At 38.3% G+C, this 25,019-nt stretch overlaps 1 long non-coding RNA gene across 2 annotated transcripts in view; it reads left to right on the top strand.

Annotated features, from left to right (window-relative positions):
* LOC307186473 overlaps positions 1-25,019 on the top strand; it is a 111,150-nt gene that overhangs the window by 73,674 nt on the left and 12,457 nt on the right. The window lies entirely within an intron of this gene.

The following is a 25,019-nucleotide window of genomic DNA, read 5'->3' as shown; positions in this document are numbered from 1 at the left end:
GTGGTTAAAAAAGAGTCTTTTGTTGCTATTTCAACATAAACTGTCAAAGAATTCCTTTTTCTAAAATCCAAGATTGTTAACCCACACTTCCCTATTTGCAGCAATTCACTGCCTTCTTTGGCAGATTTGAGAGCTGATAGCTGACAATGTTTGGGTGTCCACTCTGTTCTAGAGCCGTGTCCCCTTATCTGAGAATGCCCTTACCTACCTCAACATACAGGGCAGGGCCGCCCACGAGCAGCCAGATTTGCACCGTGTTACCCTCTCCTTCCTGATCTTGACTGATTGGACAGTAAGTGATACCTGCCTCAACCTGGGTCAATCACCTTCCTCCTCAGACATTTGGAACTGGAATAGAGTGACTCTGAGCCAGGCGTGACATGCCGCTGGAGGTCTAAGATGTTAATAGCAAAAGCTGTTAAGGGAATGCAAAAAGCTATTCTGCAGCCCAAAAGAAGGAAAAAAGCAGATGATTTGAAAAAAGACATAAAAGAGAATAAAAGTGTTCTGATGCCTTTCAGTTCCTGGTTTCAGACCTTCCAGGGGCCGGGCTCCCTCCCTTTCCTGGATTCACTACTCTTCCTCCCCTTCCCATGTTTTTAAAGTTAAACTATCTTGAGTTGGTGTCTCATGCTGGCAATCAAGATTCCTAACTCGTACAATAATCTGATTCCAGACTGATACTCTATATTCCTTCCTTCATTCATTCAACACACATTGATTGAGCATCTACCAGATGCCAGAGACTCTGTTAGCCTCCCTGCAGGAACGTATAAAGAGAGACAAATAGGCAATTATAATTTAAGAAGACGAATCCTCTGTCAGAACTCTGTGCAAAATAGATAGATACGGCAAATAAACAGAGACTGAGGGGAGGGAACATAGATATTTTGAAAGTAAATGGTGCCTTAACTAAACCTTAAGCCAAGGCCTTATCAAGAAGGAAGGAAGGGCGCCCAGACAGAAGGAGCAACACGTGCAAAGGTGTGGAGGCAAGTGGAGTTTGATGTGTCCTGGGAACTGCAAGCCACTCTTAACATTTGGAACCTAGTGTATGTATGTTTGATTTCTCCATGCAGAGAAGGGTGGCAAAATGTTAAGACCTGGGCCAGATGTAGAGTATTTTCTATCATATCATGGATTCTCTCTTTAGGTGATGGAGGGATACTGATAATTTTAGGCAGAGATTTTTTTGGCTGTTTTGCGTCTTCATTGCAGCGTGGGGGCTTTCTCTAGTTGTAGTGAGCGGGGGGCTACTCTTTGTTGCAGTGCACGGGCTTCTCATTGCAGTGGCTTCTCTTTGTTGCAGAGCACGGGCTCTAGGTGTGCGGGCTTCAGTAGTTGTGGCACACAGGCTCAGTAGTTGTGACTCACAGGCTCTAGAGCACAGGCTCAGTATTTGTGGTACACGGGCTTAATTGCTCCGTGGCATGTGGGATCTTCCTGGACCATGGCTCGAACCCGTGTCCCCTGCATTGGCAGGTGAATTCTTAACCACTGTGCCACCAGTGAAGTCCCTAGGCAGCAGATTTAAGACCTTATTTACAATAGCTCAAGCTCATCAACTTTAGATGGCATGTTCCGATATTTTAGCAAGTGGACTCATGTAAAATAGATGTTGTTATTAAATACCTTAGAATTCAGCTATAATTATGCTTGTGCCTCTCTCTGGAGTAATACTTTTGATAGCATGGGTAAAATTCCTGTTCTCCTGTATTTTACAAATTGCTTAGTTTATGATTCTCTCTTCAACATGTTCTATCTCTTTCTCTCTCTCTGTACATACCCATATCTTTTCAGTCATTTTTATAATTCTGTATGTTAATTTCTTTCATGATTTATCTCTTAACATAAATCATTTTCTAATTTATTTTACAGTAATTATTATGATTAAATTGTAATAATAACCACATAGCAAGTAATCTCATTACAATTAAAAATGACATAAAGCTGGGAGGGATATAAAACATTTTGGATGTCAAGCCAGGAACCAAAAAGATTCCAACAAACTAGAGTGATTATTGGACTCTAAGAAAATCCATATAACCGTGATAAAATGTAAGATCCACACTTGGGTCCTAAGAAACCAAGCCCCTAAAATAATATGGGGGAGAGCCCAAGCAAGAGAGCTTTTAGCTATCCATTCACTCCATGTGAGTGAGCAGCGTACCATGGCTTCCCCCGAGGCAACTATGTCTCAGGGTCCATTTGTGGACACATGCCTCTCTTAAAGCAGGAACCAACGGTCCCACCATTCTCGCTACTGCGTCTATGACACAAAGAATGTTGAGATTATTTAGGCTTATCACACTTTAAGAAAGATATAGAAAGGTCTTTACCTGTTCCAAGAACTATGATATCATGAAGAGACTCCAAAAAAGTGGGAATTTATGACATTTAGTTTGGAGAAAAGAAGAGTCAGTTGTTTTAAAATATGCAGAGAATTGTCATGTGCAAGAGGAAAGGGAATCAGACTTGTTCTTTACAACCCCAAAGGGAAGAAATAGGACCAACGGGGTTAGGATGGGAGATATATGTAGACAGATTTTGGTATGGAATAAGAAAGAATTTTCTAAGCATCAAGTCTGTCTAGTGACAGAATGAGCTGCCTCAGATAGAGTAATGATTTCTGTCTCTGGAAGTATTCAAGCTCAGGATGCATGACTATCTGTGGGGTTGCTATAGAAGGGATTTGAATTTTACCACTATTTTTGGCTTAGGTTCCTGAAGTTTCTTTAGGGAGGCTATTTTTACTGACAGGAGTAACCTCTTATACTATCTTCACTTTTAAAAATCTTTCCTATCCTTTGAGACAAAGATAAAAATCCTCCAAATAGGGGCTTCCCTGGTGGCGCAGTGGTTGAGAGTCCGCCTGCCGATGCAGGCGACACGGGTTCATGCCCCGGTCCGGGAGGATCCCACATGCCGCGGAGCGGCTGGGCCCGTGAGCCATGGCCGCTGAGCCTGCGCGTCCGGAGCCTGTGCTCCACAACGGGAGAGGCCACAACAGTGAGAGGCCCGCATAGTGTAAAAAAAAAAAATATCCTCCAAATAAGCTTTGTAGGTAATATAGAACCACTCTTTGGGTAATATAAATTCATTTTGTATATATTGCACTTTTCTTGTAATTTTTTCACATTATTTCAATGTAGTGGCTATGAATGTGTTTTATCACCTCTCATAGGTGGGTATCCCTTAAAGTGCTTTGTACAATCTAGATAGTAAGTGCTTGCTGAATGAATGAATGAATGAATGAATGTTGATTAAAGACACACAAAGGCAAACATCCAAAGTATTTTTATTAATTTTAATTCTTCTTTAAACTATTTTGAAATTATTTCAAATTTGAACTACAATTCAAAGCGCACCCATATTCCCCTTACCCAGATTTCTCACTGTTAACATTTCATTGTATTTGCTCCATCTCTCTCTTTCTCCCTCCTTCAGGAACTCTCTCCCTCTCTCTCTGTATGTACATATATACATTTGTATCATCTACACATATATACATTTATATCATCTATACATATATTTACATATATACACATATATGTTATATTTCATTATCGTTACTCATTTTTTAACCATTTGAGGGCAAGCTGAAAACAGTATTCCCCATCATCCCTAAATATTCCAACTTGTCAAAAACAGGGACATTCTCCTACATAACCATTGTACAGGCCTTTAAATCAGGATATCAGTAACGATACCACACTTCTGTCCAAAGCAGATACTGTATTCAGTTTTGCTGTCCCAACAATGACTCTTTTGTCTTCTGGTCCAGGATGGCATCCAGGAACTCACTGCATTTAGTCGTCATGTCTCTTTAGTCTCTTCCAAATCTGGGTATAGGGCTTCATCCTTTCCCTGTCTTTCATGTTCTCAGCAGATAGTGGAGGGTCAATAGCTGGATAGTTTAACATGGTAGCCACTAGCCACGTGTAGTTATTTAAATTAGAATTCATTAAAATTAAATTAAATTAATAATTTCACTTCTCAGTCACACTAGCCACATTTCAAGTGTTAAATGGCCACACGTGGCTTATGGCTACCCCATTGACAGCACAGCTCAAAGACATTGCCATCACTGCAGTAAGTTCTGTTGGACACTTCTGGTCTTCAGAATGACTTTCAACCTGGCTCTCCTTAACGTTTCCTCATGACCAGTCACAAGTCATGCTTCTTTGCAAGAATACCACACAAATGATGCTGTGCTCTTCTCAGTGCGTCACATAAGGGAATATTTTCTTTAATATCTCTGTTTAATTTGACTCTTTATTCCATACTATCATGAGCAACACTTACTAAGTTCTGCTCGATATATGGTAATATGACTTTATAACAAAGCACATAATCCAGTCCTTGATATCAAGAAACTTGTCACCTCGCAAGCTGGATATAGTGTAGTTGCTAAGAGTCCAAGCTTCAGCCACAGAGAGCTCTACATTTGAGTTCCAGCACTGCCATTTTACAAAATAATCTCCCTGTTCATGTGTTGAGCGCATACTCAAGTGCAAGCCATTGCAGGAAGTAAGTTTGTGGAAGGCAGAGACCACGACCCTCTTGGTATCCTTTACAACACCTAAGTTAGTTAGGCTTCGCAATAGCGGTAGATTGACAGAATGGAAGAACCCATACATGCTGCGATGATTCGAAGACAACATAAAATTTTGTCACAAATAAAGTTTAGGAAAGCTGTGTTGTGTCAAACACTCTTGGTAATTTTAAATGAAAGTTGCGTATTAATGGAAAGGATTATATTTAACTCATCCGTCCTGGCTGCAGACCTACTTAGAGCCGAATAACTCTACCCAGACTCACCCATATCTCAGCATGCAGTGAGTCTGGTAAAAAGAACTAGAGGATCAAATATTTATGCCCTCCCAAAGTCCAGGAAAAAGGGAAGGGAAGGATATTATATAGTTACACAAATTAGATTTTCTCATAAGAAATAAATCATGTTATTAATCTATCATAAGTATGTACATGCTATGGGCTAAATCTCCATTTTCGGTTTGCTGTTAAACATAGCCATCTTTCTGGGGCTGTGATTATGTAGAGTCCAGTAAAGTCTCTTCTCAGCACAGATTCTGGTGCATGGTAAGGGTTTAATACATGCTTACTGTTGTATTTTATGTTTTATTTCTTCCTTGTTTGTCATAACCCTACCTATTTCCTTCTGCTCCAATACTTATACTTACATAAAATCATAGAACTTTAGAACTGAAAATGTTATTACAAGTCACCTTGTGACCCATTCATTTTTTTAAGAAGAATAACCTGAAATTTGGTTTATTAGTACATTTCTTGGTTGAATCTGCTACTCAAGGGCAAAGCCCAGGATAGAACCACTTTCTGCTATGTCATACTGACTGTGAACCAGAACTGTGTTCTTTGGTCTGCATATTTATTAAGTACTACTATAAGCCTAGCATTAGGCTAAGCCCTGGGGATTAAAACCAAAAAATGATGATGTAGGTCCTTCTTGGGAAGCACTCACAAGGGGCAGGGGTGGGGGAAGCAGGCAGGGAACGAAGGTATAAATCCATTAAAATGCAGTAAGATAGCATGGCTAATATACAGGTGTGCAAAGGGAGCTGTGAGACAATTTGACTCCCTTAGAGAGTCTGGGTTTTGACAAATCTTTTTCATAGATGCCAGAAATTCATGAAAAACCACCTGCAATCATCTATTTCAAGTAAAATACCCATCCACACACAGGTAGTCAGTCCCCAGCTAGGATATGACTCATTTCTGCTAATATCACACCCCCTCCTATCAGAGCTGTTGCATTAGTTTACCAGTATGCATCTATGACCTCTTCACTCTCGGCCTAAATATGGTTTTTAATTTGAGAGAGGAGATAGATGAAACAATGACCTGAGAGCATAGATTTGTTAGAGTGAAATATAATTATGCTACTGACTTGTCGTATGACTTGGTAGAAGTCATTTCTTCATGCTGCTTTTATCTACTTATCTCTAACAAAATCTCCTACTCCCCAGGGCTATTGTGGGAAAAATTTTGCCCAAGTGATGCATGATGCATGATGCTTTGTAATTATGAAACATTTTCACTAAAAGTACTAATTTCTTATGTCTGTCTATTCTATTTGATACAATTATGATATTTGCAAATGTGCAAATATACCAGGAAGAAAAGTTATAAAATAGTATTTGAAGGACTTTAGAGTCTCCTTTGTTTCTGAATGAATATGTTTAATCATTCTGCAAATGGGTTAAGAGTTTCTTCATACAAGATTTGGAATGTATATTCAACATGATTGCAGCTTAACTTCTGAGGCAAGAAAAGATGGAAGTCCTCAGGATAATGGACAATACCAATTTTAAAAGCTATCATTCTGAATCCTATGATGAATTGCTGAATTCACCTTATTCATTTATTCATGCTTCCATTCAAGAGCAGTACGCTGAGTTCTTATATGTCAGTTGCCAGGCCAGGCATAAAAGATACGAGGTTGAATAAACATCTGTCTATTGGTTAGTTAATGAGTGAATGAATAAATGAATCTATAAATATCTCTCTCTCCCTGCTCCACAGAGGTCCTCACACTTTAGTAGACAAGACAGAAATATACATAGCTAACTATAATACGATGTGATAAATGCTGTAACAGAATGATGGCCAAAGTGCCAGAGGACATACTAGCTCTGCCTGACAGCTATGTCAGAGAATGCTTTGTACTGGCAATATTTAACTCAAATATTAAAGAATTAGCCAAGTCAGATAGTCCCAAAGCCAATTATGAAAAGTCCATCTTACACTGATTTATTTTAATATTAAAGTTTTTAAAATTTATTTACAGCATTATGGCTACATGGGTCAAGATTCAAAAGCCACAAGGGGTATGTGAGAAAAGTTCCTATCTCACACTTGTCACCCAGCTATCCAGTCATCTATTCCCTTTGCTGAAGGATCTAATGTTATCAGGGTTACTTAGAAAGAAGTTAAATATATATATATTTAAATAAATAATTTATATAAATATATATATGCACACTTAACTTTTGCTGTAATAAAAAATCTTGCAACAAATATTTCTATACATATTATATTTTGCAGCAATAATACCAAGAAATAGGATTATAAGGTCAAGAGGTAATTATATGGAATTTTGATAGGTATTGCCAAGTTGCATCACCTTGCACTTCAACCAGCAAGTGTGACAAAGTCTGTTTCTCCACATTAGCAGTAGCTATTTATTCATCATTAGCAGTCTGTTGCAAAAACGCTTTTGGTTTTTTCTAATTTATTACATCCCCACTGCTTTTAAACACCTTAATTATCAGACCTTTAATTCCTGTCTCTGATCTGGATCTGTTTTTGGCTCATGCCAGAATCACTCAAACTTTATGGTAAATTTCTATATCTGGAAAAAAAGACAGTCTAAATGTATTTACAATTCACACATATTTGCCCTTTGGAACGTTAGAACCATTTGACCAGAATATTATATTTAAAATGTTGCGTCTTGTATTTTGGTATAAATTTGGGAAATTTGCCATCTTTATAAAACTGAATATTTTTATCAAGGTACGTGTATATCTTTCCTTTTACTCAAGCCTTCTTTCATTCTATCAATAAAGTTCTTTTGCTTTATCATTCAGATCTTGCACATTTCTTAATTTTATTTTAGTTAAATCCACATTTAGTGTTTTTATCATTATGATTATGTGAATATGGTTCACTGTTGAGGTAAATAATAAATTACTATCACATTTTCATCCTGACATAACTCTTTTTGTTTTTCTGGGGCTATCAATTGCCTCATATATTTTTCTATATGCTAAAATGTCCTCTAAGTCTTCCCACATTCTCCTATGGCTCTGTGAAACTTCTCTCAGTATTCCACATGTTCAAACCTGTCAGGTATACCAGAACTTCCTATTTGTTTTCTCTGGTGATCTGCCTCCCAGTCCTCTGTCTTCCTATTGCAATCATTGTTGCTCTGCTACAAAATCCTGAGCCTTCCCTTCCCAGTTACCTGGAGATTGCCTTTGGCTCTGTACTATTGCGTCCCCTGTATCTTCCTCATTCTTGGTTTTCTCTCTCACTTTGGTGGAGTACACCCTTTAGTAGCTTCATGAAGAAAGTTTTGTCCTCTCTTCACACTTGATGGCTAGTTTGTCTGGGTAAAGAATTCCAGGATAAATATGTTTCACTCACATTTGCAGTACTTTGGAGTAGGTCCCCATTATCTTCCAGATTCTTGTGTGCGGCTACTGAGAAGTCTGAAGCTGCTCTTTGCTACGTGACCTCTTTTACTGTCTGCAAGTTTTGAGGATCTTGTTTTTCCTCCTAATGTTAAGAATTTCCATGATAGGAATATCTTTTTTTTTTTTGCAGTTACTATGCTGGGGATTCAGTGGGCTTAAGATTCATGTCTTTTGGTTCTGAAAGACATTCTTGCATTACTTCTTTGAGAAATTATTTCTCATCACCTCCATTTCTCTTTTTCTGGGACTCCTACTAATTAGATTTTGGATCTCCCAGTGTGATAAAATGAATGTGGATTCATTCACCAAATGCTAACTTAGATGAGTTACATTATGCATTATTAAATTTGAAAATACCCCTTTTGTGAGAGGCATACCAAAACAGAGTATCTTATAGTGATAATATGGAATTTGCTAACACCAATAAGTGGTTAAAACTGAAACTGTTGATATGTATATTTTAAGGGTTTTAAATGTATGCATGGGTTACGCACAGTCATTTAATGGGCTATGGAGGCAGGCGGGGCTGCGTAAAATTTAGCTCTACTGCTTACTACCTGCCTAAATTCTCTGAACCTGTTTCCACATCAGCAAAATGGAGATGGTAACGACACTTGTGATATTTAATTGTGCTATTTAAATGTTAAAATGTACTCAAAGAACTTTTCATAATGCCTGCCACATAGTATATAGTCAATAAATAGTATATGTTTTTTCCAATGGAATGGGTTAAGGGGAAGTTGACAATGTTTAGAATACTTGGCCCACTAGAATCTGATTTCATAGAGAGCTGCCATGTGTTTCTATAAACATTCTGATGTTACTTTGTAAGACATGAACACTATACAAAGTGGGCCATTCATCTGACTTTAGAATAGCATGTCTTATATTCTTGTATCCAGAAAAGCCCTTTTTGTTGCCATACTGATGAATAGCTCAAGAAGTTCTTTATCAAGCTGTGTAGTTTCTCCCCTAGTTAGATACTCATTAACCTATGAAGGAAAATAGGCAACCAAAAAAAGCAAGAAAGATGGACCCAAACAGAAAAAGGTGGTGAGATCAGAGGAGGAAAAACAGATATAGAGGGAACCAAGACCAAAGGCAGGAAATGAGGAGAGACCCGAAAGAACCATTGGGTTGGGATCGTGTTTAGTGAAATGGTTCTGTCAGTGTGATAAGTGGCCTTTCCCTGGAATAATCCCAGAAGCAGTCTCGTGGGCCAATCTTATTAGAGGTAAAAATAAGAAGGCTGTTGGAGATGGAGGCACAAATCCATCAGAAGAGTTTTGACTGCCAAGGCCATTCCACGTGCAGCTAAAACCGAGAGAGACATACATAAGCTACTGATGGCTGCTACCTCCATGGTGTATGGAACAATGGTTTTTCTGGGAAAGCATCTTGCTGATAGAAACAAATGTTAGTTTTTGCATCTGTAGTCCATCCACTTCCTTGAACCTATTTTCTGGTTATCTGGTTAGCCTAGTTTATCATGTTCTCTCTGAGACGAAGATTAAGAGAATGGAGAAACACAAAACATGGAATTACTTCTGGATCCTGATTTAAAGTGGTGTGATGTTGACACTAGCTCACCTGATCATCCGAGAGGCCCTTGTTATGGACTGAATGTTTGTGTCTGCCCTAAAATCATATATTGAAATCCTAACACCTAATAGTAATCCTAATAGTATTAGGAGGTGGGGACTTTGGGAGGTAATTAATTAGGTCATGAGGGTGAAGTCCTCATGAATGGAATAAGTGCCTTTAGAAGAAGAGGTATGAGGGCTTCCCTGCTGGTGCAGTGGTTAAGAATTTGCCTGCCAATGCAGGGGACATGGGTTCGAGCCCTGGTCCGAGAAGATCCCGCATGCCATGGAGCATCTAAGCCTGTGCCCACAACTACTGAGCCTGCATTCTAGATCCCATGAGCCACAACTGCTGAGCTCACATACCACGACTACTGAAGGCTGTGGGCCTAGAGCCCATGCTCTGCAACAAGAGAATCCACCACAATGAGGAGCCCACATACCGCAACGAAGAGCAGCCCCCACTCACCACAACTAGAAGAAAGCCCACATGCAGCAACGAAGACCCAACACAGCCAAAAAAAATTAATAAAATAAAATAAATAAAACATTAAAAAAAATTCTTCAATAAAAAGAAGAAGAAGAGGTACGAGAGAGAGATTTCTCTCTGCCATCTGAAGATACAAGGAGAAGATGGCCATCTATAAACCAGGAAGAGGACCTCACCAAGAGCCTGACTATGCTGGAACCCTGAACTCATACTTCCAGCCTCCAGAACTGTGAGAAGTAAACGTTTGATTAAGCCACCCAGCCTATGGTGTTCTGCTATAGTCTGAATTGACTGAGAAAGACCCTAAAGTACTTAGTTTCTACTGGGTTTAGTGGCAAAAGCAATGAACTGGTGATGACTAGAACCATTTCCTAGTTGTGGTTCTGCTAATTGTCCTTGGGTAAATCTCCTAACTTCTTGAATACTTCACTTCCCGTATGTGTAAAATTATTTTATTCATCTAGCTGCTAGTTGGTTCTTAAGTCCTTTGGGTCAAGGACCCTTTGAGAATCTGATAAAAGTCACAGTTCATCTCCTCAGATCATGTGTGTTACAGTATTAAAGATTAGCAAGAAGTAAACACACACTTGAAGACATCCTCTAAAAATTAGATTGGATTTCTCATGTATTTATCCAAAAACACAAAATATTCGGGAAATGAGCTGCTACCCAGAACAGGAGCAACTGCCGTTGACCCCAGTGTAGGTTCTCTTGGGTCTAGCCTTCTAAAAGGGGGCTGGTGACACTATTTATGCAAAACAGGATCTTACCTGATCCAAGAAGGGGAATGCTTGCTGTCCCACTTCGCTTTTATGCTGAGGGCTTGCTTCACCATTGGTGAACTTACACTAACAGCCTGTGAGCTTCCAGTCAATGAAAATTTTACAAAGAACTTGTCTTTAATTCTTGAGTTATGTGTCATCAGCTTGACCACATCCTTACCTAAGTTAGGAGAAATCATAGTCAATGCCCTGATTTCCACCTCCAGCTTTCCGGCATTTCAGAAAACACTCACACTCACACACACACACACACACACACACAATTTGGCACATAATTTCAGAGGGTTCACAGATCCTCCACCCCTGCCCCCAATTTATCCCATGGACTCCAGGTTAATCTCTGATCTGGATGATCTTTATGATGTTTCTGACCTCCAAAATATTATCGTTCTGAACAAGACATTTTACTCATCACCAATATTCCTTCAGACTGCAGTGCGAGGATTTGGGGGTGGAATGAGCGACTTTCATTTTGTAGCTTTCAGACCAGCAATATAACATTTTCTTTTTGATCTGTTTATTTTCCTGTTTTAATGGTAAAGTTGACAGAGTTTAGAGCTATCATGAAAAGCTCAAAACAACTTCATCTGTCACTCTTGTTCACATTAGAGATTATTATGTCCCAGAATAATATTTCTAAAATCCAAAGTAAAAGATTTGGGGGAGTCATTCTGTGCTGACTTCAGCTGAGGGTGAAATTAATGTCTGTACTGTGGTTTATATCTCAATTTAATTTAACCTACTACTCTGTCTTGAGAGAAGTATGATATCCTACCTTTCAGGTTTCATCTGAAATATCATCTCGGCAAACTCTTAACCAGAAATGGTTTCATATTATCAGTTCATTTAATACTGTTCAACTAAACATCCAGTGGAGCCCTTACTGACCTGTTTAGCCATTCATTCCGAAAATAATTTATGGGAATGGGTAACATTTACTGAGCACTTACTGTGTGCTGGGCACTACGCTAAGCACTTTGCAGATATGTTTAATCCTATTTTGATTTCATCTTTTCATGGATCTGGAAGTCATCTTCTGCTTTCCCATGGTTTTGGAGTAGCAGGTCATAGCCGTCTGTGAGGAGGCAGTGCTTTTTATTTCCCTAAAGCCTTGAGGTTACTGCTGCTGCAGCTACTCTTATGGTTAGTGAGAACGTGGAGCTAAGGATGAGGCCAGCAGCAGCTGTCTGGGTGGGAGGAGCATTTGGGCTTCTGAGTGCTACCAGAAGGTGACCACTCTAACCGCCAATAGAGGATCCTGGAAAACCTTGGAAGTGGAGAAGGATCACGGAGTGCCTACTGAGTAGCATGCTTAGTAATGTCTACTTTACTACATTTCATCTTCACTTTACTATGTGAGATGGGTGTTATTACCTCTCTCTGCAGAGACCTGAGAGTCAGACAGGTCCCCTGGCTAATGCACATGGAGCTGGGATTCTAACTTTGAAGGGTAAGCAGGTTACCCTTCAAAGCTAACCCTCCTTCCACTGCCTCACAATGAAAAAGAGAGGAAAAGGGAGAGAAAGGCATAGAAGAGAGGAAATCATGCTTTCCAAAAGCAACATGGATCCCAGAAGTTGAGATTTATGGATGGAACCTGATCTGCTGCTCAAAATTGCTGACTTAGATGCTGTTGGGTTGACAGGAGGCTGGGTTAACTCCCTGATAGGAAACACTAGATGTCAAGTAGCAAACAGACAGATAAACAAACAATACATATGCTCATTTGACTGACAGGAATGCTCCTATTTCGATTGTTTTAGACCGTGAGCTACACTCTCTCACAATATATCCTATCAACCATTTTGAGCAGCTAATCATATTCTCTTTTCAAAATGCATTTGAGTTTGTTTGTTTTTTTCACTTACCTTAAGGGTTTAATCACATATATCCAAGGGATGATAAAACTTAACTAAGCTAGTTTCTGAAAATTCTTTTGCTCTTTGCAAAGGAATCTTGCCAAGGAGGGAGACTCTTGTTATCATAATTTAGGGTCTTTAAATCAGAGCGATGAGAAATCATTTTAATTAAGGAAAATCCCTATGTCTTCCCTAACAGCTGGTTTGCTTGCAAGTAAGAAAGCCTAAAAATGAATCAGAGAAAAAGGATTTGCACAATTTCTAAAATAACTTGATATATTTAGAAGTGTGACTCTGTGTGTACGTGTTCTTGTGCAAATGTAGAAAACCAGAGAGCTTGTGTGAGAGTTTTAACCATGTAGTAATTTTCAGGATCTTCAAATATCACATGAAATACACAGCACAGTTCTATAGTTCTACATGTAATGCTCAATTATGCCTGGCTGTCAGCTCCATATGGCTATAGCAGTGTATGAAAGTATAGATTTCAAGTTTTTAAATTCAGGAAATAGAACTGCTGTATGTGCCAACATGGTAAAGAGGTTATCTTAGGTATATGATAGTGTGAGGTTAAATAGCAGTGAGAAATAGTAATTAGGGAAGTACTATTTGTAGAAAGATATATGCACCCTTTTTTCCTCTCTATAATCTGTGGTGTTCATTTGGTGGTTTGGCCACAGAACAACAGGTGGTACCTAACGTTAAAAGCTGAAAAGCAGTTACTATGGAAACCAGAGGCAAATTTAGATCTCTGCATCCACTCTTTGCTGCATATAGAAAAAAAATGTGGTATAATAGAAATGAAAAAACTGAAGTATGATTCACATCTATGTCTTCTGAGTCTTAAAATATCTACTAAATACTGTGAGATGTTGAGTAAGTTACAACTTCCCAGCCTCAGCTTCCTATAAAATCTGTAAGAATGGTGGAATCAGAGACCATTTCTAAGATCTTTATATTTCTGCATTTTTCCAAATTCCCTTTTCTAAGTATATGTCTAAAATAATAACAAATTTATTTTTTAGAGTATATAAAATTCTACAAATGTATAGATAATGAAAAATAATATTTAAACTACTAAGTGCTTCTTAAATAGAATTTACAAAACATAGAAAAACAAAAGAAAAAAGTTCAAGTAACTCATAGTACCAAGACTCAGAGAAAACAGCTGCTAATATTATCTTTGTGTCTTTCCAGTCTTCTTTTTATAGAATGATTTAATGTACTTGAGATCATTTTGTATGCATGTATACTATAAGTATATGCTATGTCTTTTTTATTTAATATAAACCAATACATTAAAAATGCTTAATGGGCATTGTTTTAATGACAGCATAATATATGGCTAGATGGACAGATCTTAAGGTATTAAACATTTTTGGGTTTTTTGGACAATTAAGATGTTTCCAGTTTTTTTATTATAAATAATGCTATAATGATTGAATTTGTGCATAAATTGTATCCACATTTCAGATATATGCCTATAAATAAAATAACTGGGTAAAGAGTACAATATCTAGATTACTATATATTACTTTTGAGATTTTATATACATATATATATGTGTGTATTTATATATTTAGAGAGCAAGAGACTTTTTCAAGTTACAAGTAACAGAAAATCAATTAAAACCAAAAATCAATTAAAACCGACTTTAAAAGAGGGTTCAAACATTGTTACTACTAATAATAGTTAACATTTATTGAGCACTTCCTATATATCAGGCACTGTTTAAGTACTTAATATTACACATTTATTTAACTCTCACAGCATTCAGTAGGGAAGTAACATTGTGATTCCTGTTTTCCTACTTTCCTATCTCTTGCCTCTGCTCCCCTCCATATGGCTGCATCTCCAGGCAGGTTTACTCTCTCTCTCTAGCAGCTCCAGATAGATTCGCATCCTCTCAGACCCAAGTCCATAGGATGAATCGTGCCTCTTTTCTGGTTGCTCAGGCAAAAATTCCAGAATTGACTCTGGACCCAGACTCCTGGTTTGACCTTGGCCCCATTTTCATCCTTAATCCCGTCACCAGGGGAATGTGAGGCCCTGATTGGCCACACCTAAGCTAAACCCCGACCCAGCCCTGGAGCTGGGAAGAGAATCACCTACACTGCAGTGCATGCCTGAAAGTGGGGATGGAATCACTCCCCAAACACAAACCAGGTACTGTTGTCAAAAGCAGAGTGAATGGAAAGCAGAGAGTTAATTCCACTACAGCAGCAAATTCTACTACAATGAGGACTCAGAAATTTGGGGTGCGTTTTGAGAAGGGAAGAGTGGCAACAAATTTGCTGCAAGAAAAATATCTTTCTGGTTCCAGCTTCTAAGGAGTAGTGATTATTCATTTTCACATTTACAGTACAGAGTACTGGTTTTAGTCTAAAAGAATTGTTCAGATGCTAGACACACCTAAGATAAATGTACTCATTTACCTTCAAAATTAAAATATATATGTAAAAAAAGAAATTTAAAGAAACCCTAGTAGATTCACTTTTTCCAACTTAATGCCATTATTTTCTTCAACCTCTGTGGTATGGTCAAGAAATTATCTAGAAAAATCTCATTTTTCCCAACTATAAGACAAAATATAAGGTTTCTTTGCTGCTTTGCCAGTGCTTGGGGGTATAATAGAGACTGTAGTTATTCTTCAATTAGAATAATCATCCACAACTTGATGGCTGCAGTACCAAATTGCACTTACCAAGTGTGTCTGTTTATTAATCTTGCTGTTGTATTTGCTGTGTAATGGAGGTAGTGTAGGATAGACGAGAAAAGATGTCTGTGCTGTACATCGATTGCCATGGAAACATCAGCTGGCCAATCAATGGAGAGTACTCAGAACATATGCCTCTTCTACTAGACAGTCTTGATAAACTGATGTTCTGATATTGAATCCTTTTGGCTCTCATGCCATTTGCAGTGATAGTTTTCTTTTGACATCTAAATATATGACACACACCTGTTATAAGAAAATTCAGATGTGTACATTTTTAGTCTTAAAAAATTTAAGCTCTATGTACATGTACCCACATAGGCAGTTATTTCTCCCTCCAAAATGTTCCCCAAATTTCTCATACATTCTCCTTTCCCAGTCATTTAATCCAACATTTCCTCACACCATCTGCTTGTCTCCATCCTCCCCACCTTTATATCCCAAAACACCTTAGTCTAGTTGGCATAGAGCAATTTTCACAATATCAAGAAATATGTAAACATGAGACTGTTTAAAACTCTTCAATTTTAGATGTAATAAGAAGACCAAGTGAAAAATATACTCAGAAGTACTATCAAAGGGTCAACCACCAAAAACATGAAAAAGCCAATTTCATATTTCTCTACAGAATTCAGAAAATAAAAAATAGATCTGTTTCTCAGGAAAGCTTGAGAAAAATGAATGAAGGAAAAGTTAGAGTCTTTGGGGGCATAGTCTAATTTATAAAAATGAGTAAATTATATTTTGTAGTAATCTGCCAGTTCTGAGACTAGTCCCACTGACTAGGGAGAAGACAGACAAAAAGCAAGTAAAGAAACAAATGAATACAAATAACCGCAGCATTATGACAATTTTCGTGAAAGAAACAAGCAAGGAGCAGAGAATAAGAATATGGGAGACCTACTATGAGATAGGATAGTCAGGGTGAGCTCTGAGGAAGTGACATTTGGCAGAAACAGAATGATGAAAAGGAGCAAGCCTTCTGAGAGTCTTCAGAGGAAGACCATTCCAGGCAAAGGGAAGAGCATGAGCTAAGGTGGGAAAATTTTGCTGACCTTTGTCACTGGATGAAAATGAACACAGGAGAGAGTGGTGTGAGATTAGTTTGGAGAGAAACACAATAGCTAGAAGATGCAAGATCTTGAAGTTCTAAAAATGAATTTGGATTTTATTCTAGATAGAGTTGGAAAATACTGAATTATTTTAAGCAAAAGATTAATATAATCTGACTCATTTTTTAACCATTACTCTTGCTACTAAGAAGAAAGTGAAATTACAGGTGTAGAGGCAAGAAGAAAGCTCTCACTGAAAAGACCACAATGAAAAGTTTCCCACCTGGTAGTCATTGCCTGAAACTCCTTTAATGGGAAACACAACTTTCCCCAAAAATAGCATTAAAATCATTGCAAAAAATTAAAACACCCAAGGAAGGAGGAAAAATAACCTACTAAATTCCTGGCAACATGTTAGGTACACTCATATTTTCCATGTATTGTTTTAATGTAAAATGCAATGTGAATACGCTTGACCCTTGAACAGCCAGGAGTTGGGGTGCCAACCCTCCACACAGTCAAAAATCTGAGTATAATTTATAGTCAGCCCTCCACATCCACTGTTCCTCCATATCCATGGTTCCACATCCCTGGATTCAACCTACTGCAGATTGTGTAGTACTGTAGTGTTTGTTATTTTTAAAAATCTGCAGGTAAGTGGACCTCTGCAGTTCAAACCTGTGTTGTTAAAGGGTCAACTGTATTTTATTCTAAAGTTTATGTAAAATAAAGTCAGATTCAAAAAGAACTTGAGCACATAGGTATTTCTTGCCCTGAAGGACTGAACATATTTGTGTTTTTAATGACTGCTGTGTATAGTGACTGATATATAATTGATTGATTACTGTACAGTTGACGGAAAGTGAATTTTCTTATTGAGTCCCATTTCCACTGTTTTCTATTTTTTAATGAAAGATTTGTTCTAGAGGTTTATCAGCATGACTAATGAAATAGTGACACAGACTTAGTCACTTGGAATCCAATTATCCTAAAGCCAGTCTAGTTATTAAAGGAAGATATTAGAAATGGTTGACTACTTGGATACTTTTTAAGCAGTTAAAACAACTGGATAACCATAGATATTTCTCCATTTAATTCGAAGTTTTAGTGTTGTGCTAGATTAATAACCTCGGAGTCTTCTTGAAAAAAATATCTGGGGTTGAGATTTTCCTTAACTGAATGCTATTCACAAAGAAAAACACCACACTTCATTCATTCATCCATTCAGTTAGTCATTAAATAAATACTAACAGAGACCTAGAATGTTAGCCCTGGGCAATGAGATTTTGCAATAGTGAACAAGCAACAAAATTTAAGCTCTCATGGAACTTAGTTTCTAGTGGGGAGATAGTAAAACAAATAATAATAAATAGCAAGAGATAATGATAAGTACTAGGGAAAAAATGAAATAAAGCAGGAGAGGGCAATGCGGAAGTCACAGGTTGCAATCTGAGAGGATTCAGGAGTCAGGGAAGACCTAAGAAGGTGGCATGGGAGATAAAAACAAAAGGAGGTGAAGAAGTAAACCATGCTGATATCTAGAGGGAAGACTATTCCAGGCAGAGGAAACAATAGCACAAATGTCCTGAGGTGGAACGTGACTGGAATATTCAAGGATTAGTCCCGTGAAACAATGGGAAGAGAGTAAGAGAAGATCAAAGAGGCACCGAAGGACTTTGTAACCATTCTAAACACTTTCTTTTATTTGGAGTAATATAAGAAGCAATTGGAGGATTATGAGTAGAGTGATATGATCTGACATATTTTCAAATGATTACTTGGCCGTTGTGCTGAGAATAAACCATAGTTGGTACAGAGCTGAAGCAGGGAGGTCAGAGTTAAGAGATTATTGCAGTAATCCAAATGAAAATCAATGGAGTAAAGACCAGAGTGGGAAGTGGTGAGAAATGGTCAGATTCTGAATATATTCCAAAGGTAGAGCCAAGAGGATTTGCTGATGGATTAGTTGTGGAGTGAAAAGGAGTCACAATGACTCCAGGGATTTGAGTCTGAGCAGATGGAAGAATGGTGGTGTCATTTATTCAGGTGGAGAATTCTATGGACACTTAAGCATGGGGAAAATAACTAGAATTTTAGTTTTGGAAATGATAATTTTGAAATGCCTACTAGACATCCCAGTGGAGAGGTTGAGTAGGCAAACAGATACACAAGTCTGGGATTCTGAGGAAAGGTTCAGGCTGGAGATAGAACTTCAGGAATCATCAGTATATAGATGGTATTTAAAGCCAGCAGACTCAGTGGAATTACCAACAGGGGAGTGAATATAGATGGAAAAATGAAGAGGTCCAAGACCTGAACCTGGAGGCTCTCAAAATTTAAGAGTTTGGTGATGTGAGATGAAACCAACAAAGGAAGTAGAGAACGTGTGGCTAGTAAGATTGGAAGGAAACCAGGAAAATATGGTGCTCTGAAAACCAAATGAGAAAAGTATTTCAAAGAGGTCAATAACATGGAAGTCACCGACAACCTTGATGAGAGTGACCTCTGTGCAAAAGTGGAAATAAACTACCTAGAATGAATTTGAAGAGAAGGTAGCCAGAGAGGAAAGTGAGGCCAAGAGACATGTTTTTGTTTTTTTGTTTTTAAGATGGGAGGAATAACGTCCGTTTTATAAGCTGGTAGGAGTAATCTAATAGCAAGAGTAAATTTTATCCTCCAATAGAGAGAGAGAAAAAAATGCCATAGTTAACGTACCAAATGGAAGGTTAACCTTGGGAACATGAATCACAGTAACAAAAACAACAAACAAAAGCAGAGTATACACTCTGTATGGGTGCAGGTTTTAGTAGTTGGTTCAACATGGTGGTAGAATCTCGTGGAAGTTCTCATTACTTCTATTTTTTCAGTGAACTGGTAAGCAGGTCACAAGATGAGATTGAGGTTGGGGGAGAAGGTGATAGAGACTTCAGGAAGAGAAAAGATATGAAATAACCATCTTGGAGAGTGAGAGAGTGAACAGAGCAGGGAAATAGGGGTAGCTTTACAGACTTAACTTGAGGACAGTGATCAAGCATTTTATGTGTCTTTCTCCAGTCATATTCAGCCTCAGGAGTGCAGATAAGGAGGCAATGGAGAGTCAGAATGAACTGGCAATGCAATTTTGTTAAGTTGCTGTTATGACAAAGGAAGAGGGGCAGATGGGTTGAGGATACAAGCAAATGTATGCATTCTAATGCTGAACTATAGAATTTAAGCTGTGTAAGGAGGGAAGTACAGATTCGAGAGACAGTAAAAAACGTGGCATGATCTAGTGATGGCCAAGGCTTGCTATAGTCAGGTTCTAGAGACAGTGGGCTGCAAAGATAAAAGTGATAGTGACAGGGGTCTGAGAGTGAAATGAAAGGGGGTCAATCAGGGAACCAAGATGAGGGAATTAGAAGGATTGTCTAGGTGGATATTAAGAATTATATCAAGAATTATGTGGAGGAATAATGTGGAGGATAATGACAGTATTCCAAGAACTAAACTCTCCAAAAAACTTGTTTTGGAGGTTAAAATGGGTGGAAGAGAATGAAAGCTGCCATTCTGCTTTTTTTCTCCTGTAAGTCTAAATCTGCCTTGAAATGTTAGAAGCACACTAGCAGGCTTTATTTCTTCTCTTTAACCAGGTCCTTTCTTTTCCCTACCCTGCTTCTCCAGGGGCAAGATGTCCCTCTCTCTGACCCTTAGCTTCCCCACCTCTTGGGTTTTGTGTGCTTGTTTTTTAACCTTCTTTTCTGGCACCACCTCTCCTAACTTTCCAACGCTCTGTCTCTTCTCTATACTTCTTCTGCCCATATCTCAAGAGTTACTAATGGGAGAGTGAATTTTAGGAAGATTAGACCAGAAAGAAGGTTAGGGCCAGAGTTAAGGAATATGAAAAGAAAATGGGGTTGACCTATCTAATTTGTATCATCTCCTAAAATCTATTCGACTCAACTATCCACTAAGCTCTTTCAGGCGTGGTCATGGTGTATTTACATCTTGGACATGGTGTAAAGTTGCATGCCTGAAGCTCAATGTCAAAGTATTACCTGAATAGATACAAAATGCTCTATGAAGAGTGCAAATGGGAAGAGTAAATTTGATTGCACATTCTGAAAATGCACCCAGGGCTTCTAAAATGGATACCTTCCTACAGAATGGCAGCAATAATGATGGCATCTACTGCAGTAACAACAAATGAAAAATCAGTTCCTTTCATGACTGAATTGAGCCTTTAGACTTTTGCCTACAGCACAACACTGCTTAATAATCAGTAAAACCTATTATTATCTACCTTACCCATGGTTTGCATAGCACGGAGCTTGCCAATTAGCATTTTTAAATGTTTAAGGTATAGACAGTGACCCTAATTGCAACAGTTTACTTTATAAGAAGACCTTTATAAGATCACCTTTATAAGAGGTGAGCCAATGACAGCTTATAAATATACTTCTCTAAATGCTAGGTATGGTGGGTTATAGAACTTTGCATGTGAAATAAAATATAGAAAAAACAAGATATATGTTTTAAATGTTCAAGGTATAGACAGTGACCCTAATTGCAAAAGTTTACTTTATAAGAAGACCTTTATAAGATCATCTTTATAAGAGGTGATCCAATGACATCTTATACATATACTTCTCTAAATGCTAGGTATGGTGGGTTATAGAATTTTGCATGTGAAATAAATTATAGAAAAAAACAAGATATACTTTTTAAATGTTATCTACCCTATAGCATGATTATAGCTGAAGTTTACTTTCCACTTCTCCTTGATCCCAAGACTTTAACTCAATTTGGTTAATTGACATTCTTTGCTATTAGCATTAAGACAAATTCGGGAATGAATAATGAGCTGATCTCTCACACAGCACTGAAAGTTTTTTTTTCTTAATCCTTTTCCAGTAGCCAGATATCTTCATTCTCATTGGAAATCTTCCTGAAAAATGCCTCCTGACATTAACGTTATTGCCTCTTTGTCATACACAGAAACTTTGTGACAACACTATTAGTTTGATCTTTAAACGGCAGAGTCTCTCGTCAGACCGAATACTGAAGCAGAATTAGGTCTGATCAATAGTTATTTAGTAGATCTGATGATCAGATATTGGTGGTGCTGTTTTAGTAGATGTGTAATACTCACGTTGGTACATACACATTTAGTGCCCCAGGACCTCTTTCCTAAGAGGCTGGAAAGCAAAGGATCTTTAAACACATTTTGGGAAAGCCATGCTGACGTTCAGTGGTAAGTTTCAATTCAAGTGCGGAAGTCCTGTTTGTTTGTTTTTTAATGAGCTTGTCTATGTCCTTGCTTCTGAAAATGTGATATGTAGACTGCCTGGGTATCATCTGGGATCCAGTTAGAGACACCCCACCCACACTAAATGGAACAGGCCCCACCCCAGATCTACTGAAACAGAACGTGCATTTGAACAGGGTCTCCAGGGGATTCATACGCACATTGGAAATTGAGAAGCTTTGATCTATGTGATTTCTTTAGTAGATGTAGAATAACGGAAGAGCAATATAGGGAAATCACACAATAAACATTCATAACATTCTTTCATTTATTCAACATGTAACTTTTGAGTATCTTATATAGGCCATTCCCTGTGCTAGGAGCTAAGGACACAGCTATGAATAATTCAGACTATACCACTGTATGTATGTTTCCAGGTACATAGATACTTTGCTATGGGCCCAGCACTGTACCAGCTAATATAGGACTGCCAGAGAAGTGTAATTCATTTTGCCCAATATTTATAAGCAACTAGTACACGAGTAAGTGCTGTAGGAACTACAAGGGTTTACGAAGGTGTAAGTGCTACCCTCAAGGAGTTTACATATAGTGGCAAGAAGGTTCCCAGCTCTTATAACCCAGTTAAGCCAATAAGATGTATGTACACAAAATAGTTTGGGAATAATACAAATAATACATTGTATTATGTGAATTACAAACGGTATTGCAATTAGAAGAGGGAAAATGTTCTTCAAGTACCATTTAGATCAGGTTTCAGGATGAAACCTGGGATGGCTATTGAAAAATGCAAGGCAGGACTTCCCTGGTGATGCAGTGGTTAAGAATCCGCCTGCCAATGCAGGGGACACAGGTTCAAGCCCTGGTCCGGGAAGATCCCACATGCTGCGGAGCAACTAAGCCTATGTGCCACAACTACTGAGCCTGCACTCTACAGCCCACGTGCCTAGAGCCTGTGCTCCACAACAAGAGAAGCCACCGCAATGAAAAGCCTGAGCACCGCAACGAAGAGTAGCCCCCGCTCGCAGCAACTAGAGAAAACCTGTGTGCAGCAACGAAGACCCAATGCAGCCAAAAATATATTAATTAATTAATTAATTAATTGATTTTTTAATAAAGAAAAATGCAAGGCATATTCATGGTAGTTTTTAGGAAGGAAGCATTTTCAAGAGGATAGTTTAACAAATGAAGGAAGAAAAATAAAGATTTAGAAATTTGGAAGCCATTGAGTTTCTTTATAAGAAAATATGCAGTTAGATACATTAGAAAATAAACTGGAAGAGAGACCTGTGTCCAAATTATAGTTTAAAAGAGCAACCCAATGGAATGTAAAAGGGCCAGTAGCCCGTTCCTTTATAGGGGCTTTGAAGATGTCTGATCCACATCTCCAGGTGTAGTAAGGGCCAGTCTATTGGAAAGAGAGAGGTTTAGAGATCAGAAGACCTGGGGTTTCGCTTCTCAATACCTTGCCCAAGTTATCATGTGATAATGAACATCACAGTCCTCACTTCCTTTTCTGGTAAGAGAACAAATGATTTCATTTCTACCACTGTCTCAGCAAGCATATGATTATCCCCAGGCCATGTCCTTCACCCCTCCATGCCATCCCAAGAGAATTTCATACATCCAGCATGACTGCCTCTCATGGCTTGGAAATCGAGATGACACATCTCTCTGGCATGGTTACTTACAAAGCCTCACAAAGTACCTACAACAACCATGAGTCCTGAATTTTCCAGGATCATTCTGCTTTCGAATATTCTGTCACAAAGTCTCCCTAAGTACATTTTTTGCTCAGTGTAATCAAGTGGGGAATAATTGACCTTTGAAACCAGATGGATGTGTTCAAATCATCAGATAATTTACCAATCCTCTCTGAAAACTTAATTTCCAGGTTGGAAAAATGAAGATAATATTTACTTTATAGAATTATTGTAAAGATTATGGATAATGTATGCAAAGCCTAGCACAGTACTACACAAGGAGTAAGCCCAAATAAAAGGTAGATTATGTAGCCATATATAGTTACATAAAATATATGCTTCATATATATGTAGACATGTATATTTTTCCTCTTAACCACTTTATCTATGCTATAATTTTCCATTCGGTTGTGCTCAGTGCCCACTCACTTTCAGTGAGTCCTCTATTCACTTTTCCACACCCTTTTCTTTACCCCTTTTCATTCTGTACAATCAGATCTGTCATGGAAAGGTCACACATGCCGTGAATGAAGGTAAAGAAGGCTATGTAGCAGTATCTTTCCTCCTCCCCCTACTCATTGCCATCTGTGCCCCCAAGAAAGAAACTAAGTCTAAGCATAACTAAATTAGCTTGATTTTTCTTTCTCTACTTCTCTTTTTTATGGGGCATGAGAATGAAATTATGTTTATAGTAGGTGCTCTATAAATTAAATAGGTGAATGACCAAAAAATAACACCATCTTCATTTACTAATTCATAGAGCACAGTTGGTCTCCGACTGTGTGTCAGTCACTGTAATATGCATGAGGTGGCCAAAACAAAAAGTTATGCACCTTTGAAAGCTCACATTCCAGTGGGAGAGTCAGATAAATATAATACAATGTGATAAGATTTAAAAGGGAAATATATAATTAAGCTAATTGTAGCTGCTGTAACAAGAAAAAGTGCATAATTGTTCAAATACGATAAACATTTCTCATTCATATAAAGTCTGAAATGGGTGACTGATCAGAGGGTGAATTCGCCTTGAAGAGATGGTTCAGGGGACCTGGCTCCTTCCTTCTCCTAGGCTACACCATCTCCTAGGTCTAGTAGTTACCAGCAGAAAGGAAAGGGGCACACACATCACTCTGCTCACATTCCATTGGCTATAAGGCAGTCAAATGGCCATGCTTAACTGCAAGGGAAACTGGGAAATGTTGCCATGCTCTATGCTGGGGAAGAGGAGGAATCAGATGTGCTGATCAGCTGACCAGACTCTACCACAAGAGGTAAGTCCAGAAGGCTGTTGGACCATGAGTTTCCGAAGTTGTGCAAAGCTTTTGAAGTCCTTGCCAGGAGTGGGAGTAGAAGTA

The sequence above is a fragment of the Stenella coeruleoalba genome (genome assembly GCF_951394435.1).
Source record: "Stenella coeruleoalba genome assembly, chromosome: 5".
Taxonomy (NCBI): Eukaryota; Metazoa; Chordata; class Mammalia; order Artiodactyla; family Delphinidae; genus Stenella; species Stenella coeruleoalba.
The sequence above is the reverse complement of the archived record's forward strand: the minus strand, read 5'-3'. Positions and strand labels throughout refer to the sequence as shown.